The 19,158-nt window shown below is 48.2% G+C and overlaps 1 protein-coding gene across 4 annotated transcripts in view; it reads left to right on the forward strand.

The window, feature by feature from the left end:
• GCLC (glutamate-cysteine ligase catalytic subunit) overlaps positions 1 to 19,158 on the forward strand; it is a 251,587-nt gene that overhangs the window by 20,835 nt on the left and 211,594 nt on the right. The window lies entirely within an intron of this gene.

Consider the following 19,158-nt stretch of genomic DNA (forward strand, 5'->3'; position numbering starts at 1 on the left):
CGGTGCATTCTCTGCCTGGGGGCGACTCATCCAACCGACTCCTGCCCCCAGTGCGCTACTTTCCAAAACCGGGCCCTCCGTCAAAGAAAAGCCCGCATGGCTGACCTCTTCACCCCGGATCAACCCTCCACCTCGGCCTCGAGGTCGGCCCCGGCCTTGACCTCGGCCCCGGATACCTCGGCACCACCTCGAGACTCGACCCCAAAGTCCTCGGGACAACAGAAAGCCTCGGCCCCGGGTAAGTCCCCTCTTCCCTCTTCAGGTTCCGTAACATCGAAGAAGCCAGCCTCGGGGACAACGTCGACGCATGGCGGAAGCCCCATGCTTACAGCCCCGGCTAAGCCCTCCAAGCCTTCGGGCCGTGCCTCCACCACACGGGAATACTCTGATACGAGGTCGCCCCCGGTGGAGTGCACCGAGGCAGTGGACATGCCTTCGATGCTGTCCGTGCCCGTCTTCCAGGACCTACTCCGAGCTATGATCACATCGGAGCTGTCCGCGGCAATGGCCCAGTTTCAATCGGCCTCGACCTCGACCCCGAAGGTGCCAGACCAGCCGGAGCCTCGCATCGAACAACCTAGAGGAAAGGTGCGCAATCCTCGCCGCATCCCATCCTCCTCTGACTCCTCGCCGAGGCGCCCGAGACGTTCTCCCTCCGCAGACCGCCGAGGGGCGAAACGTCGGGCTAAAACGACAGAAACCTCGAACCTCCGTACCTCCAAGAAGGCCAGAGGTTCACCAACCCTACGAGGCCGTTCTCCCACACCTCGTACGGGACCACTAAGGGTGGCTGAGTTATCACTCTCCAACCCGCGCATCCTCCGAACTCCCCCTCGGACCGGGACCCCGACCCAAGGTCGCAGGTACTCTCCGAGGGAGTCCGGATCGAGGTCACCGACTCGACATCGATCGGTACCCCGAACCCCGGCATCGTCTCCGAGGGGCTCCTCGAGACGCCGAGGATCGACAACCCCGGAACACAGCGCTTCCCCGGCCTGGGAGCAGGGATCAGAGCAGGAACCCCGATACTCGAGGGAAGCCTCCCCATCCTTCTCCACCCGACGAAGGTCTCGTTCACCGACCCCGCACGGGGCCCCAGGAACATCTCGCCCATCCTTCACTCGCTTTGTCCAGGACATGGGCCACGCCTTGGACTTAGACCTCCAGTCCGACTCCAGATACTCTAAGGAGTACCTAGCGGAGCTGGATATGCCATCACTGCCCAGAGAGTCCCTTCGATTACCACCTAACCCGGTACTCCAACAGGCCTTCTTCAGGAACCTGGAGACCCCCTACATGGTCACGGCCGTACCCTCCAAAATGGAGGCCAAGTACCGCACAGTACCCTACCCGGGATTCGAACAACCACAGCTCTCCCACCAGTCGCTGCTAGTAGAATCCTCTTTAAAAAAGGCTCACCCATCCCGGGTCTCAGCCGCGGTCCCCCCAGGCCGAGAAGGCCGAACCCTGGACAAATTCGGCAGGAGACTATACCAAAATGCAATGATGGCCTCTAGGGTGCAAAGCTACACTTTCACCTTCACATCCTACCTCAAACACCTCATTGGACTATTGAGAGCCTTTGAGACTGATCTACCGACCTCCCGCCAAGGAGCGTTTGGCCTGCTTTTAGAGTCCCTCTCCAACCTGCGCCTCCATCTATTCCACGCGGCATACGATGGCTTCGAACTCTCCTCCAGAGAGGCAGCCTTTGCTATTGCCATGCGCCGACTAGCTTGGCTGCGCCTGGTCGACATGGACCCCAACTTGCAGGACCGGTTGGCTAACCTCCCCTGCGTGGGAAAAGAACTGTTCGATGACACTATCGAGGCGGCTACAAAATGCCTCTCCGAACATGAACGCTCGTTTGCCTCCCTTGTCCGAAAAAAGCCCAAACCGCCCGCGTCCAGGCCGTATAGGGCCCCCCTGCGCCGCTACCCACAAAAGTCCACCCCTGTCTTCTCGCGGCCCCCGCCCAGGCGTCCGCAAGCCCACCACCGGGCCATGCCCAAGTCCCAACCGCCTGCGACCACCAAACCATCCCCGTCCTTTTGACGGGACACGCGGAAGGGGGCGGGCCCCCTCCGCCATAGTCCCAGGCCTCCTTCCCATCGGGGGTCGGCTCAAAGCCTTTTACCCTCGCTGGGAACAAGTCACGTCGGACGCATGGGTCCTTGGCATGATCTCATCAGGGTACTCTCTCAACTTTCGGGCCATTCCCCCGGACAACCCCCCAAGGAATTGCCCTCCCAACCGGACTCAGCTACCCCTACTCCTCTCCGAAGCTCGAGACCTGCTTCGCCTGAGAGCAGTGGAGAAGGTTCCCCCCGACCAACGGGGGAAGGGCTTCTACTTTCGCTACTTCCTGGTACCGAAAAAAACGGGAGACCTACGCCCAATACTAGACTTGAGACGCCTCAACAAATTCCTGGTACGGGAAAAATTTCAGATGCTCTCGCTACCAACACTTTACCCCCTGATCGACGAGGGTGACTGGCTCTGCTCCCTCGATCTCAAGGAGGCGTACACACATGTCCCAGTGCACTCCGCTCACCGTAAGTTCTTGCGTTTTCAGGTAGGGGACTGGCACCTACAATACCGAGTCCTCCCCTTCGGCCTAGCATCATCACCTCGGGTCTTCACCAAGTGCCTCGTGGTGGTAGCAGCAACCTTACGTTCCCAGGGCCTCCAGGTATTCCCCTACCTGGACGACTGGCTAATCAAAGCCCCGTCCAGGGAAGGGGTTATCTCAGCGACCCAACAGACTATTACCTACCTACAAAGTCTGGGGTTCGAAATAAACTTCCCAAAATCCCAACTACGCCCCTCGCAGTCCCTACAGTTCATCGGGGCCACGCTGGACACGGTTCGCCTCCGTTCCTTCCTCCCCCCTCCGCGCCTAGAGGCGTTAGTAAGTCTGAGTCGAAGGATCTCCCTGCTGACCTCGGTATCAGCTCGACAGATGATGACTCTCCTGGGCCACATGGCCTCCACCGTCCATGTCACACCCTTCGCCCGCCTCCATCTGAGAATCCCTCAATGGACCCTGGCGTCTCAATGGCGTCAAGACCGGGACCCGATCGACCGTCCCGTGACAGTGACACCTTCATTGCAACGATCGCTCCGCTGGTGGGCCGACTCTTCAAATCTTTCCAAAGGTTTGCTCTTCCTCACCCCACCCCACAGCAAGGTACTCACCACGGACTCGTCGGAGTACGCTTGGGGAGCCCATCTGGACGGCCTACGTACCCAAGGAATGTGGTCAGCACAAGACCGTCGCTGCCACATCAACGTACTAGAGCTTCGGGCCATCTATCTCGCAGCTGTAGCCTTCCAACATCTGCTCCACGACCGAGTGGTTCTCATCCGAACCGACAACCAGGTAGCAATGTACTACGTAAACAAACAGGGGGGGACAGGGTCTTGGTCCCTTTGTCGGGAAGCCCTGCGCCTCTGGAAATGGGCAATCTCCAACAACACCTTCCTTCGAGCGGTGTACATACAAGGAGAACAAAACTGTCTGGCGGACAGACTCAGCCGCCTCCTCCAGCCACACGAGTGGTCACTACACTCCCAAACCCTACGAGGGGTGTTCGAACGGTGGGGGACGCCTCAAATAGACCTGTTCGCATCCCCTCACAACCACAAGCTGCCTCTCTTCTGCTCCCGGATATACTCCCCGGACCGGCTCGAGGCCGACGCCTTCCTCCTCGACTGGGAGGGAAGGTTCCTGTACGCGTTCCCGCCGTTTCCTCTGATACTGCGGACGCTTGTCCACCTGAAAACAGTACAAGCCACCCTGATCCTGATCGCCCCTTGCTGGTCACGCCAGCCGTGGTTTTCCCTTCTACTTCAACTCAGTGTCAGAGATCCACTGCCTCTGCCTCTGTTTCCCTCTCTACTATCACAGGGTCAGGGTTCACTGTTACATCCCAATCTTCAATCTCTTCATCTGAATGCTTGGTTTCTCTCCCCCTGACTGCTCTCCCCGTGTCTCAATCAGTCAAGGAGATATTGGAGGCCTCCAGAAAAACCTCGACGAGAACCTGCTACTCCCAAAAGTGGACCAGATTCTCAACCTGGTGCTCCTCCCTCAGCCAGGACCTGGTGTCGGTCCCCGTCCCTCTGGTCCTTGACTATTTACTTCAATTATCTCAGTCCGGCCTAAAGACCAACTCCATTCGAGTACACCTCAGTGCAATTGTGGCTTTTCATCAGCTCCTGGAAGGGAAAGCCCTCTCGCTCCATCCCTTAGTCTCTCGCTTCATGAAGGGCCTGCTGAACGTCCACCCCCCTCTCAAACCTCCCCCGGTGGTTTGGGACCTTAACGTGGTTCTGGCTCAACTAATGAAACCTCCATTCGAGCCCCTAGACAAATGCCATCCAAAATTCCTCACTTGGAAGGTAATTTTCCTACTCGTGCTCACGTCCGCCCGGCGGGTTAGTGAGCTACAAGCTCTGGTAGCGGACCCACCCTTCACGGTATTCCATCACGACAAGGTGGTACTCCGCACCCATCCAAAGTTCTTACCTAAAGTAGTGTCTGATTTCCATCTCAATCAGTCCATTGTCTTACCTGTGTTTTTCCCCAAGCCCCACTCTCACCCCGGAGAAGTGGCGCTCCACACTCTCGACTGCAAGAGAGCGTTGGCTTTTTACCTCCAACGCACTCAGTCACACCGGAAAGTCCCACAACTGTTTCTGTCCTTCGACCCAAACCGGTTAGGTCACCCAGTTTCCAAACGCACCTTGTCCAACTGGTTGGCCGATTGCATCTCCTTTTGCTACGCTCAGGCTGGTCTCGCGCTGCATGGTCGAGTAACGGGACACAAAGTCCGAGCGATGGCAGCCTCCGTAGCGTTCCTCAGGTCCACACCTATTGAGGAAATCTGCAAGGCTGCCACGTGGTCTTCGGTTCATACCTTCACCTCCCACTACTGTCTGGACTCACTGTCCAGAAGCGATGGCCGGTTCGGCCAATCGGTATTGCGAAATCTATTTGCTTAAATTGCCAACTTCCCTCCATCCCTTTTCAGTTAGCTTGGAGGTCACCCACATGTGAGAATATCATGCCTGCTTGTCCTGGGATAAAGCACAGTTACTTACCGTAACAGGTGTTATCCAGGAACAGCAGGCATATATTCTCACAACCCGCCCACCTCCCCGAGGTTGGCTTCTTGGCTAGTTAAGTGAACTGGAGACCACGAGGGGATGCACCCCCTAGTGGAGCAGGAAGGCACCCATGCGTGGAGCAGCAGAGCAAACTTAAATCTTCAATCAAGTTTGCTTGAAAATGCTTCCGCATCGGGGCTCCGTAGATGACGTCACCCACATGTGAGAATATATGCCTGCTGTCCCTGGATAACACCTGTTACGGTAAGTAACTGTGCTTTTTTCCCTGTCTGTCTCAGCAGGCTCATAATCTTATCTAATGTACCTGGGGCAATGGAGTATTAAGTGACTTGCCCAGGGTCATAAGGAGCAGTCTGGGTTTGAACCCACAACCTCTATAATAAGTTCTAACTTGCTCCACCTAAAATGTTAGATAGGACACAAAATAGATACAAGATGAACAAATACTGCCTGCATATGGAAAAGGAGAGCAAAGAGTGAAAAACACAGAGGACTTTAATAGATGGCTCAGAGCCTGGTGTCATCAAGAAGGCTTCAGGTACATAGGAGGATGGGGAAATACATGGAAGGACAAGAAGCTATATTGCACTGATGGGCTACATATTACTACAGCATACTACATACATATTACTACAGCAGGAAAAAGAAACCTTGCAGAGAAATTTAGACAATATTTTTCTAGGCATTTAAACTAGAAGGTGGGGGTGGTGTATGTACGAAGGACAATTATAGAGACCACCCCCGGCAAAAGAAAAGATGTGATAGTAGTAAAGGCTGCAACATAATCAATATCAGCAACTCATTTCTTAGTATTGCAACGGAAAGTGAAACGACACAAAAATCCATACAAAAAAGGAGATTATCGCTGAAAAATAGCTGGAAAGCGATGACCACAAATGCTCGCAGTCTAAGCAACAAAGTTCATGATCTGCAAGCCCTGATATTAGAGGCAGATCTAGATATTGTTGCTATCACAGAGACATGGTTCAGTGAATCACATGGATGGGATGCAAACATACCGGGATATAATCTTTTTAGGAAAGACAGAGATGGTCATAAAGGTGGAGGAGTAGCTCTCTATGTAAAGATCAATATCCAAGCGACCGAAATGCAAGGGACCTGGGGAGAGGAAGAAGCGATATGGATTGCTCTGAAAAGAGAAGATGGAACTTCTATCTACGTGGGTGTAGTCTACAGACCTCCAACTCAATCGCAGCAAATTGATAAGGGTCTGATTGTGGATATTCAAAAGTTTGGAAGGAAAGAGGAGGTTCTGCTGTTGGGAGATTTCAACCTGCCGGATGCGGACTGGAATGTTCTGTCTGCGGAATCGGAAAGAAGTAGGGAGATTGTGGATGCCTTTCAAGAGGCTCTGCTCAGACAAATGGTGATGGAACCCACAAGGGAAAAAGCGATATTGGATCTTGTCCTCACAAATGGAGAGAGTATCTCTAATGTTCGAGTGGGTGCTCACCTGGGTAGTAGCGATCATCAAACGGTTTGGTTTGATATAACGGCTAAAGTGGAGAGCGGCCGCACGATACTTAAAGTCCTAGATTTCAAACGTACGGACTTTAATGCAATGGGAAAGTACCTGAAGAAAGAGCTGTTAGGATGGGAGGACATAAGAGAAGTGGAAAGACAGTGGTCTAAGCTGAAAGGAGCGATAAAAATGGCTATGGACCTTTATGTGAAGAAAATCAATAAAAACAAGAGAAAAAGGAAGCCGATATGGTTCTCCAACCTAGTGGCTGAGAAAATAAAGGCGAAAGAGTTGGCGTTCATGAAATATAAAAAAACACCAAGAAGAGGAGAACAGAAAGGACTACAGGGTGAAACTGAAAGAAGCCAAGAGAGAGATACGTTTGGCGAAGGCACAGGCGGAAGAACAAATGGCTAAAAATGTAAAAAAGGGAGATACAATTTTTTTCAGATATATTAGTGAAAGGAGGAAGATAAAAAATGGAATTGCTAGGCTAAAAGATGCTGGGAACAAATATGTGGAGAGTGATGAGGAGAAAGCATATGTGCTAAACAAATACTTCTGTTCTGTGTTCACAGAAGAAAATCCTGGAGAAGAACCGAGATTGTCTGGCAAAGTTACACGAGAAAATGGAGTAGATTCTGCGCCGTTCACGGAGGAGGGTGTTTATGAGCAACTTGAGAAACTGAAGGTGGACAAAGCGATGGGACCAGACAGGATCCATCCCAGGATACTAAGGGAGCTCAGAGAGGTTCTGGCGAGTCCTATTAAAGACTTGTTCAACAAATCTCTGGAGACGGGAGTGATTCCTGGGGATTGGAGGAGAGCGGATGTGGTCCCTATTCATAAAAGTGGTCACAGGGATGAAGCAGGAAACTACAGGCCGGTGAGCCTCACTTCAGTTGTTGGAAAAATAATGGAAGTGTTGCTGAAAGAAAGGATAGTGTATTTCCTTGAATCTAAGGGGTTACAGGATCCGAGGCAACATGGCTTTACAAAAGGTAAATCGTGCCAAACGAACCTGATTGAATTTTTTGATTGGGTAACCAGAGAGCTGGATCGAGGACATATGCTAGATGTAATTTACTTGGATTTAAGCAAAGCCTTTGATACAGTTCCTCATAGGAGGCTGTTGAACAAACTTGAAGGGCTGAAGTTAGGACCCAAAGTGGTGAACTGGGTCAGAAACTGGCTGTCGGACAGACGCCAGAGGGTGGTGGTTAATGGAAGTCGCTCGAAGGAAGGAAAGGTGACTAGTGGAGTCCCTCAGGGTTCGGTGCTGGGGCCAATCCTGTTCAATATGTATGTAAGTGACATTGCTGAAGGATTAGAAGGAAAAGTGTGCCTTTTTGCAGATGATACCAAGATTTGTAACAGAGTAGACACCGAAGAGGGAGTGGAGAATATGAAAAAGGATCTGCAAAAGTTAGAGGAATGGTCTAATGCCTGGCAACTAAAATTCAATGCAAAGAAATGCAGAGTAATGCATTTGGGGATTAATAATAGGAAGGAACTGTATATGCTGGGAGGAGAGAAGCTGATATGCACGGACGGGGAGAGGGACCTTGGAGTGATAGTGTCCGAAGATCTAAAGGCAAAAAAACAGTGTGACAAGGCAATGGCTGCTGCCAGAAGGATGCTGGGCTGTATAAAGAGAGGCGTAGTCAGTAGAAGGAAGAAGGTGTTGATGCCCCTATGGTGAGGCCCCACTTGGAGTATTGTGTTCAGTTTTGGAGACCGTATCTGGCGAAAGACGTAAGAAGACTTGAGGCGGTCCAGAGGAGGGCGACGAAAATGATAGGAGGCTTGCGCCAGAAGACGTATGAGGAGAGACTGGAAGCCCTGAATATGTATACCCTAGAGGAAAGGAGAGACAGGGGAGATATGATTCAGACGTTCAAATACTTAAAGGGTATTAACGTAGAACAAAATCTTTTCTAGAGAAAGGAAAATGATAAAACCAGAGGACATAATTTGAGGTTGAGGGGTGGTAGATTCAGGGGCAATGTTAGGAAATTCTACTTTACGGAGAGGGTAGTGGATGCCTGGAATGCGCTCCCGAGAGAGGTGGTGGAGAGTAAAACTGTGACTGAGTTCAAAGAAGCATGGGATGAACACAGAAGATTTAGAATCAGAAAATAATATTAAATATTGAACTAAGGCCAGTTATTGGGCAGACTTGCACGGTCTGTGTCTGTGTATGGCCGTTTGGTGGAGGATGGGAAGGGGAGGGCTTCAATGGCTGGGAGGGTGTAGATGGGCTGGAGTAAGTCTTAACAGAGATTTCGGCAGGTGAAACCCAAGCATAGTACCAGGTAAAGCTTTGGATTCTTGCCCAGAAATAGCTAAGAAGAAAAAAAAAAAAATTTTAAATTGAATCAGGTTGGGCAGACTGGATGGACCATTCGGGTCTTTATCTGCCGTCATCTACTATGTTACTATGTACTATGTTAAATATGAAATGCAAGTAAAAAAATCAAACAAAACTAAAGCCCCCTTTTACTAAACCGAGCTAGCGTTTTTTTAGCACAGGGAGCTGCTTTGAATGCCTCGCACTGCTCTCGACATTCATAGGAACTCTATGAGTATGGGGAGCAGCGTGGGGCATTCAGTGCGGCTCCCGGTGCTAAAAAACGCTAGCACCGTTTAATAAAAGGGGGCCTAAACCACTAGCAGCAAAACTTAGACACTGATATATGTAATCTTCCCAGGGAATTAAAGATGCAACTTTTTTAGTTATTTTATTCAGTGTTAAAAACAGAAATTAGATTTCTTTTATGAATTACAAGTTCACTGCAAATGATCCAAGATGAAAGAATGCATAATTCAGTAGAAGCAGAAGTGCTTATGTGAGCTAATAATTAAATATTAATCTTTCAAAACCAGTTACATTCTAGCATTTTAATCTAAATATGCATTTATTTATTTTTTTACAATAATTCTGAAGAAACAGCTTGTTTGTATGGTTTAAAATGTACAAAAGCATTGGAAAGAGACCTAATGTTACATTTATATGGATAAGAAAAACGTTGCACCTAAATAAATACCCGGGACTTCAAGATTGCTGTTGGACTGTAACTTCATAAAAAAAACATCAGGGAGAGGAGTGCCACTGTCCCAGGCACTATTCACCCTCGCTACACCACTGCATCCAATTGGTTCATTGTATGCTGCTTCACCTGCCAACTGTGTCCCTTTGATTTACTTGGATTTTACTGATGGCCAGCTAATTTGCAACACTGAACTTTTGGCAAATTGCCATTATATATGCCATAATAGTACAGTGGTACCTTGGATTACGAGCATAATCTGTTCCAGGAGCATGCTCGTAATCCAAAATGCTCGCTTATCAAAGCGAGTTTCCCCATAGGAAATAATGGAAACTCGCTTTGCTAAGCGAGTATTTTGGATTAGGAGCATGCTCCCCCCAAAGGCCCCCCCTGCGACCAGCACCCTCCCCACCGCGATCCGGCACCCCCCTCTGCGATTGGGTACGCCCCCCCCCCCCCCCCACCGCTGCTTACTGTCATCTGGGCACTGGCACCGGCATCGGCATGTCCTGTGCTTTGGTACTGGTGCCCGAAGATCGGCCTCCTCTAATTGCTGGGCCTTGAGCATTTGCGCATGCTCAAGGCCTGTGAGTTCATGTTCTCTCCGTGAACTCGCAGGCCTTGAGCATGCGCAGATGCTCAAGGCCCAGCAAGAAGAGGAGGCCGATCTTCAGGCACCGGCACCAAAGCACAGGACATGCCGGTGCCCAGATGACAGTAAGCAGCGGCGGGGCAGTGCCCGATTGCGGCGGGGGGGGGGAGGGTGCCAGATCATGGGGGCTTGGGGCGCTCGTAAATCGAGCCATGCTCGGTTTCCGAGGCGCCGATTTTGCGAATGTTTTGCTCATCTTGCAAAACACTCGCAAACTGGTGCACTCGTAAACCGAGGTACCACTGTATTATTGTATTTGCATTTGCTTGGGACTATTTGACTGTTTTTTTCATTTTATGTTACAAATAAACCTGCGTGTTTCCATAAAAAAAAAAAAAATCCCCCCCAAAAACATTGGCAAATTCTTAGTTTGTCCTTCAAAACTTTTCTAGCTTGACCAGATTCCAGTAAGGTTTGCAAGAAAGTAGCCACTACCTAATTTTTTTTTTTAAAGTAAATGTTATAAGTCTCCTAAAGAAAAATTGGCCTTTGGGGCTGACTTCCTAGACCAGTGTTCTTCAAAGCAAGTCCTGCGAGCCAGTGGTGGCCCATGCAGTCTTTCAGACCTTTGTCTCTTTTATTTTTTTATTTTTTGCCAAATGTTGAGCATTTCTCTCCTGCCCCTCCTGCAGGCCAGCACCATTCATTCTGGTCATGTCTCCCTGCCTGCCTCCCCACCTGATGATTATGAGCCTGCTGGGACAGACAGGGAAAAATGCTTGAGTACCTAAACTCATGTAAACCGTTCTGAGCTCCCCTGGGAGAACGGTATAGAAAATTGAACCTGATCCTCTTTCTGGCCAACCATAGGGGCCTTCTTTCTGCAGCAACTCCCGCCAATATGGCAACAGGGATATTAGTGGGAGTTGCAGCAGAGAGAAGACCACTGGGGTTGGTCAGAAAGAGCCTGACTGAAATTGGTGTCGGGCAGAGGATCAAGTTTATAAGGCATAGAGTGAGCCAATAGGAAGGATGGAGGGCTAGGGCACGGAAGGAAAAAGATCTGACCACCTTGGACAGAAGTGTGTGTGTGTGTGTGGGGGGGGGGGGGGGGAGTATGCCAGTAAAGGCGAAATGTAGTGAGAGGCAGGAGTCTGCTTACCATGGGATGCAGACGGGAGAACCTGGACATGGAGGAGAGGGGCCTTGTTTGCTTTAGGATGCAGGAGAAAAGGATAGAGCAGCTTTTAAACTGAGATGGGGGGGATGGAAGTCAACAGTCACCCCAGAGTGGATAATTTGTTGTGGCGTGTCCTTGAAGGATACTATCGAAACGATATTTAGGGAGTCCCAATAGAGAGGTTTCAATAATGATGAAAGAAAGCCAGGATTGTTTAATAGGAAGGCAGAGTAAAGGTCTTAAAAGTACAACCTGCTGAGAAGATGATGGAGATAGATATAAGGGAGGAAAACCCCCACAATTTTGAAGTGTCTGTATACAAAAGCTAGAAGCCTAAAAAATAGAGTTAGAGTATATAGCACTTAAATGATGAGGTAGAAATAATAGTGGAAGGGGCACAGTTACCTGTTGGGGCACTGTTACCCGGGTACAAACTATATTGCAAGGATAGAGTAGATCAAATTGGAGGGGGGGGGGTTGTGTAATGTTAGAAGGAATTGTTTATTTTGTTCATTCTGCATGACATAGATAGCAGCAGTGTGGACTCCATATGGATAGAATCTCATGTGTGAAGGGAAGGAATATACAGGTAGAGTTATACTACCATTCCCACAAGACTAATGAGCAGACAGGCTAATGAGGTTAGGGCTCTTCAGCTTGGAAAAGAGATGGCTGGGGGGAAGATAATGACTGAAGTCTACAAAATCCTGAATAGTATAGAACAGGTACAATTCAAAAATGACAAAGACAGACACTTAAAGTTACAGAGAAATAGGAGGAAATATTTTTTTCTCTTGGCATGGAGGAGGGCATTTAGGCTTCGGTGAGGGAGGAAGGACAAAGGCTGGAAGGCAGTAAGGCAGCAGAAAAAAAAAAGGAGAAATGTTGATGCCCCTGTACAAGTTGTTGGCAAGGGCCCACTTGGGAATATTGTGTTCAGTTTTGGAGACCGTTCCTTGCTAAGGATTAAAACGAAAATCTTGAATTTTCTTTATTTTCTTTGTATCACGGCGGGGCCTGCCTCGCGGCCTCAGCCTGCGGGCTTCGATTTCACCGTGTCTGTTTTTCAATCTATGTTCCGGCTGTCACAGGTTCAAGGGTCGTGTGCCTGCAGTGCTACTCTTCACCCTCGACATTAAACGTAGAGTTCAGATGGAGAAATCTTCAGTGGAAATCTAACCCCGACCTCGACCTCAGCTCCGGTCAAGTCTTCTACAGGGCTCTCACCTTCTACCTTGACCTCAACCTTAATCAAACCTTCCTCGTTTGGAAGTCCTCATCCTCGAGCAAATCTGCCAAGTCTTCTCCTGAGGAGCCACTTTCCTCGCTGTCTTCCTCAGGTCAGGTAGCGCAGCAATCTGTTCCAGCAGTGGTTCTGAAGCTGCCCAAGAAGCATGTCTCCAAATCGAAGCGTCATTTTTCCTCCTCTTCCTCGGAGACTACAGCCACACCAAATGTACCAGATCAAGTCTCTGTTTAACATTTGCAGGCTATGATCCAGACCATTATGCCTCAGGAGTTTGGTAATATGCTTGCCAAACATACTCCTGCCTCGACTCTGCTTTCTGCAGTCCAGCCTGAGCACTCGGCTGTATCACAAGGAGTCGAGTCCTTGGCAGTGCCTTGAGCTGAACCTATGCACTCTATGCAAAGAGTCAAGTCTTTGCGAGTGTCTCTTCTGGATCCTACGCTCTCTGTGCAAGGAGCCGAGTCATTGCCAGTGCCTCGAGATACCTTGACACAAGGAGCTCAGTCCTTTTTGGTCTCTCGACCTCTATCTCCAGCCTCCAGCCCTCCTTTCTCACATAAGGCCCTGCCCTTTTCGAGGCATAGGGTGAGGACTCCTCGACGTTCCTCTCAGCGGGGCCTGCTTGGTTTAAGGTACAGTTCTCCACATCAGTCGAGGTACCCATCGAGGCCCAGGTCCTCTTCTCAAGACAGGCCTCGCTCCTCCAGACCTAGAGACTCTTCGAGGCCTCCAACTCCAAAGTTGAGGACACCTCCTGCAGAGCCTTACCACTATGGTTCTTCTCCTGTGAGGGATTCTATCCATTCTCTCAGTGAGTCATCTGTACCTGTATATTCAACCTCAGGTATCAGTACTCCAGAGAGGCTTCACCTTCGTTCTATGCTTTGGGAGGCACCTCAAGGTCACCTTCTTCCCCTCGAGATCAACCTTCCTTGGAGCAGATATTTTTTTCTTCTTTCCTCAATATTACTTTGGACTCTGATTCCAAATACTCTACGAAGTATTTGGAGGAAATGATTATGTCTCGACCTCCTGCGGAGTCTCTTAAATTGCCCACTAATTGCCTTCTTTCTCAAACTTTCAAGCGAAATCTTGAAACACCTTATTATCCCATTTCAAGCAGGCAGCCTATTCTCACATATGGGTGAAGTCATCTACGGAGCCCGGATGCAGACAGCCTTGCAAGCAGGCTTGCTTGTAGAAACGTAGAAGTTTCGAGTCAGCCACACTGCACATGTGAGAGTGCCTTCCCGCCCAGCGCAGGGTGAGTCTCCTCAGTTTTCCACGGAGCCGAGAAGTCCATCTTTGACACTCTGCGCTAAACTTCGTTACTTGCCTTTTCTCACTGCGGTTTGTGTTCTTTTTGTGACTTATTTTATTTCAGTTAAAAATACTTTTTTTTTTTTTCCTTCGTTTGACTGGCGGGGCAGGCCGCTCAGTCGCAGCCTGTGGGCTTTGACTTCGCTGCGGCTATTTTCCCTCCTTTGTCCCGGCCAACATGCAGACTTCAAGAAGTGTAGCCAGAGCCAGCATGCAATTTCCCTCACGGACCCACACTGTTGGTGCCTCAAGTGTCTCGAGCCTGACCATAATCCTAAATCGTGCGAGCGCTATGCTACTCTTCAACTTCAAGCCCTTAAATGTCTTCGGATTTTAGTGGAGAAACTTTTCGGGATGGACTCTTTAGTCACACCCTCGACCTTGAGCGCTACCTCGGTCCCATTTTCCGCTGAGGGTCCTCCTGCTTCCACGACTCCAACCTCGAGCCTCATCAGACCTTCCTCGTTTGGGACATCTCTGACCTCGAGTAAACCTGCTGTCTCTTCCCCTGAGCTTCCCTCAGGTCAGATACCTAAGCAGAAGGTTCCAGCGGTGGTTTTCACCATCACCTTTTCAACCTGCTTGGCCACCTTAAGATCATCGCATACAATCACACCCAAGTCTCGCTCTTCCGTCTTGCACATAAGTTCCTCACCCCCTAAACTGCATTTCTTAGCATTAAATTTTAGCTGCCAAATTTCAGACCATTCTTCAAGCTTTGCCAGGTGTTTCTTCATGTTATTCAAACTATCCAGCGTGTCTAATCTATTGCAGATTTTGGTATCGTCCGCATAGAGGCAAATCTTACCCGACATCCCTTCAGCAATATCATCATTTTCTAAAAATGATAAAGAACAGGCCCAAGAACAGACCCTTGAGGCACACCACTGGTAACATCCCTTTCCTCAAAGTGATCTCCATTGATCACTACTCTCTGTCGCCTTCCACTCAACCAGTTCCTGACCCAGCCCGTCACTTTGAGAGCTATTCCAAGGGCACTCAGTTTGTTTATTAGACGTCTGTGTGGAACACTGTCAATGGCTTTGCTAAAATCTAAATACACAACATCTAGCGCATATCCTCTATCCAATTCTATGGTCACCCAGTCAAAGAAATTGATCATAAGAACATAAAGAGTTGCCGCTGCTGGGTCAGACCAGTGGTCCATCATGCCCAGCAGTCTGCTCACGTGGCGGCCCTTTTGGTCAAAGACCAGTGCCCTAACAGAGACTAGCCCTACCAGCGTACGTCCTTGTTCAGTAAGAACTTGTCTAACTTAGTCTTGAATCCCTGGAGGGTGTTTTCCCCTATGACAGCCTCCAGGAGAGCGTTCCAGTTTTCCACCTCTTTGGGTGAAGAAGAACTTCCTTACGTTTGTATGGAATCTATCCCCTTTCAACTTTAGAGAGTGCCCTCTCATTCTCCCTACCTTGGAGAGGGTGAACAACCTGCCCTTATCTACTAAATCTATTCCCTTCAGTACCTTGAATGTTTCGATCATATCCCCTCTCAATCTCCTCTGTTCGAGGGAGAAGAGGCCCAGTTTCTCTAATCTTTCGCTGTATGGCAGCTCCTCCAATCCCATAACCATCTTAGTCGCCCTTCTCTGGACCCTCTCGAGTAGTACCGTATCTTTCTTCATGTACGGCGACCAGTGCTGTACGCAGTACTCCAGGTGAGGATGCACCATGGCCTGGTACAGCGGCATGATTACCTACCTTCTCCGATCTGTTCATGATCCTCTTATTATTCCTAGCATTCTGTTTGCCCTTTTTGCTGCTGCCACACATTGTGTAGACGGCTTCATCGACTTGTCTATCAGAACTCCCAAGTCCCTTTCCTGGGAGGAATCTCCCAAGTACCGCCCCGGACATCCTGTACATGTGCTTGAGATTTTTGATACCGACATGCATCACTTTACACTTATCCATGTTGAACCTCATCTGCCATGTCGATGCCCATTCCTTGAGCCTGATTACGTCACGTTGTAGATTTTTCACAATCCCCCTGCGGCTTCACTACTCTGAATAACTTTGTGTCGTAAGACCTACCTCTCGTGAGTCCATGTTGCCTCCAGTCCTGTAACCAACAGGATTCCAGAAACTTGACCATTCTCTGTTTTAAAAAGTGTTTCCATTAATTTGCTTACCTCAGAAGTAAGACTTAATGGCCTGTAATTCCCTACTTCTTCCTTACTTCCACTTTTGTGGAGAGAGACCACATCCGCCCTTCGCCAGTCCTCCGGTACCACTCCTGACTCTAGAGATGCGTTGAAAAGGTCAGTCAACGGAGCTACCAGAACTTCCCTAAGTTCTTCAGCACCCTAGGATGTACGCCATCCAGCCCCATTGCTTTGTCTATCTTTATTATAGACAGCTCCTCATGAACACAACCCTCTGAAAATCGATCAGGGTCTATTACTCTTTCATCCCTATTCACGTTTGTCTTCTGCGTCCTGCTCACGGCACTTCAGCCGTGAACACAGAAAAGAAATATCTGTTAAGCAATCAGCCTTTTCTTTATCAGCTTCTACATATTCCTCCCTTTCACCTTTGAGTCTCACAATGCCACTTTTGCACTTCTTCCTATCACTAATATATCTAAGAAACACCTTGTCTCCCCGTTTTACCGTGGCAGCTATTTTTCCCAACTACAAGACCAGCCTCTTAACTTTTCCAGATTTTTGCTGTCTTTCTCTTTCTGCGCTCTTTTGTAGTTTATGAAAGGTAACCTTTTATTCCTTACCTTCTCAGCTACTACTTTTGAGAACCAAAGTGGCCTACTTTTACTTACTTGCCTCACAAAAATGTTTGTCGCCCTTACTATTGCTACTTTCAGTTTTGCCTACCACATTTCCACTCCTTCCAGACGTTCCCATCCAGACTAATTCCTTGACGTAAACCCCCATCCGAACAAAGTTAGTTTTTTTTAAAGTCTAGAACCTTTGCTTTTGAATGAGCCCTCTTTATACCCATCTTAATATTAAACCGTACCATGCAGTGATCACAGGATGCCAGATGATCACCCACTGTAACATCAAAAACACTTTCCCTGTTTGTAAACACATGTGGGTTCCATTACCAACTGCTGGAATAGTTCTCCTTTTAGAGAATCCAGAATCCCCCTACTTCTAGAAGACCGACATGTTAAAATCACCTATTAGCAAGACTTCCCCTTTTTTAGATAAATTCTGAATGTCTGTTATTAAATTTCTAACTACTTCTTCTGTCTGAAGGAGGTCTGTATCACACCAATGTAAATATATTCACCATTCCCTCTTTCCAATTTGATCCACAGTGCCTCTTCCATGCCCTGCAGATTCTGCAGTTGTGTGGCTTTAATATGTTCTTTAACATATAACGCTACTCCTTCTCCTTTTCTTCTTACCCTGTCTTTCCTGAACAGATTATAGCCCGATATAACTACATCCTAGTCATGATACTCTGTGAACCATGTCTCTGTGACCACCACTATATCCAACTCCTCTTCTTCCATCACAGCTTCTAGATCCAGAATCTTGTTTCCCTTACTTCGAGCATTAGAATATACTGCTTTCCAGACATTGCCCCCTTTTCCCATCTGTGTAGAGGTATTAAGTGATTTACTTACCTGAAGGCTTATACTCACCCAGGAGCTTTGATCACCCTGTCCCATCACTTCTAGTTTAAAGCCCTCTATAGTAGATTAGCCAGCCTGCTGGCAAAGACACATCTTCCCTTCTTTAATAGATGCACATCATCCCTGCTCAGCAGCCCTTGGAAGATCATCCCATGGTCTAGGAAGCCAAAGAGGTCCTGTCAAATTGTTCGATAACAGTACTCCTGCCACTGAGATAATAGAAGTCCTAATTTTCTCATAATTTACAGTTATGAATGGATTAATGGAATTCATTTACCAAAAAAATAAACATTGCATAAATATAAAGCCTCATGCTACATAATTAAAACCCCAATCCTTATTTCATGATAACTTTTGGACTTCAATAGAAAACTATCTTTACATTGATTTTTTTTTCCTCAAAGAAGCATTTTATTTAAAAAAAATTTTCTTTTTTTTTTTTTTTAATAGATTTTTATCCACCCTGGACACTACTGCCTGGTCCTGGTCATCCAGTCAAAGAAATTGATCAGATTTGTGTGACAAGAGCTAGTGAAAATATTGCCTTGGGTCCTGTAATCTATTGGATTCCAGAAACTTCAGTATTCTGTTTTTATTATTAAATATATTTTATTGAGCACAACAATCAGAATCAAAAACAGAAAACAACAAGGTAGCTCAAATTTATATACTAAAACCATCAAACCCACCCTACCAACCCAACCCATCCCCCCACCCTCCCCCTCTCACTGATGCCAAACAAAGTGAGGTAAATAAGAGGACCCTAGCAGTTCAGAATGCGGCTACGAGCCACCGGAGATAATGTAGACCAAAAAGGCTCCCAAATTCGTTGAAAGGCCCGTCCAGGCAAGGAAGAAATGTCTTGAACACCTCTCCGTTCCCAAGAAAGCAACATAATCATATGACTACGCTAAAGGGAATAGTCAGGAGCCTCTGCGTCCATCCACTTAAGCAAGATGCACTTGATAGCAATCACAGCCATCCAACGAAGGAATGCAGAGGCTCCAGGCCGACGAGGATGAAAATGCAAAGAGGCTCCAAATAACACCAGGGCTGATCTCCGAACTGTAATGTTCCAGATGTCATCCACAAAAAGAAAGACAGCATCCCAAAAGGTCTGTATGGATGAACAAGACCAAAACATGTGACCAAGACCAGCATCCGGAGCACCACAGCGCCGGCAGTCCGGCGGGGTAGAGCCCCGCCAAAAAAGCTCTCCGAGGAGAAATATATAGGCGGAGAGTCAATTTGTAGTGTTGTTCCCAAAAGATAGCATATTTACTATACAAAGGCAGCTTTTTAATAGCATTCAAAATTACTTCCTCAGAAAATTCCACATTCAAATCTTACCACCCATGCATCCCGCAATTTCAGACAATCAAGCATAGGGAATTCGTCTTTCAGATGTCTATGGTAAAATTTCAGCGGGACAGGCTGTTGAGAACCAAATGTAAAGGCCTCCATCAACAATTCTCGACAAGAAGCCGAAAGATGAATATTCGACAAAGAGGAAATATAATGACGGATCTGAAG

This window comes from Geotrypetes seraphini, chromosome 3, assembly GCF_902459505.1.
Source record: "Geotrypetes seraphini chromosome 3, aGeoSer1.1, whole genome shotgun sequence".
NCBI lineage: Eukaryota > Metazoa > Chordata > Amphibia > Gymnophiona > Dermophiidae > Geotrypetes > Geotrypetes seraphini.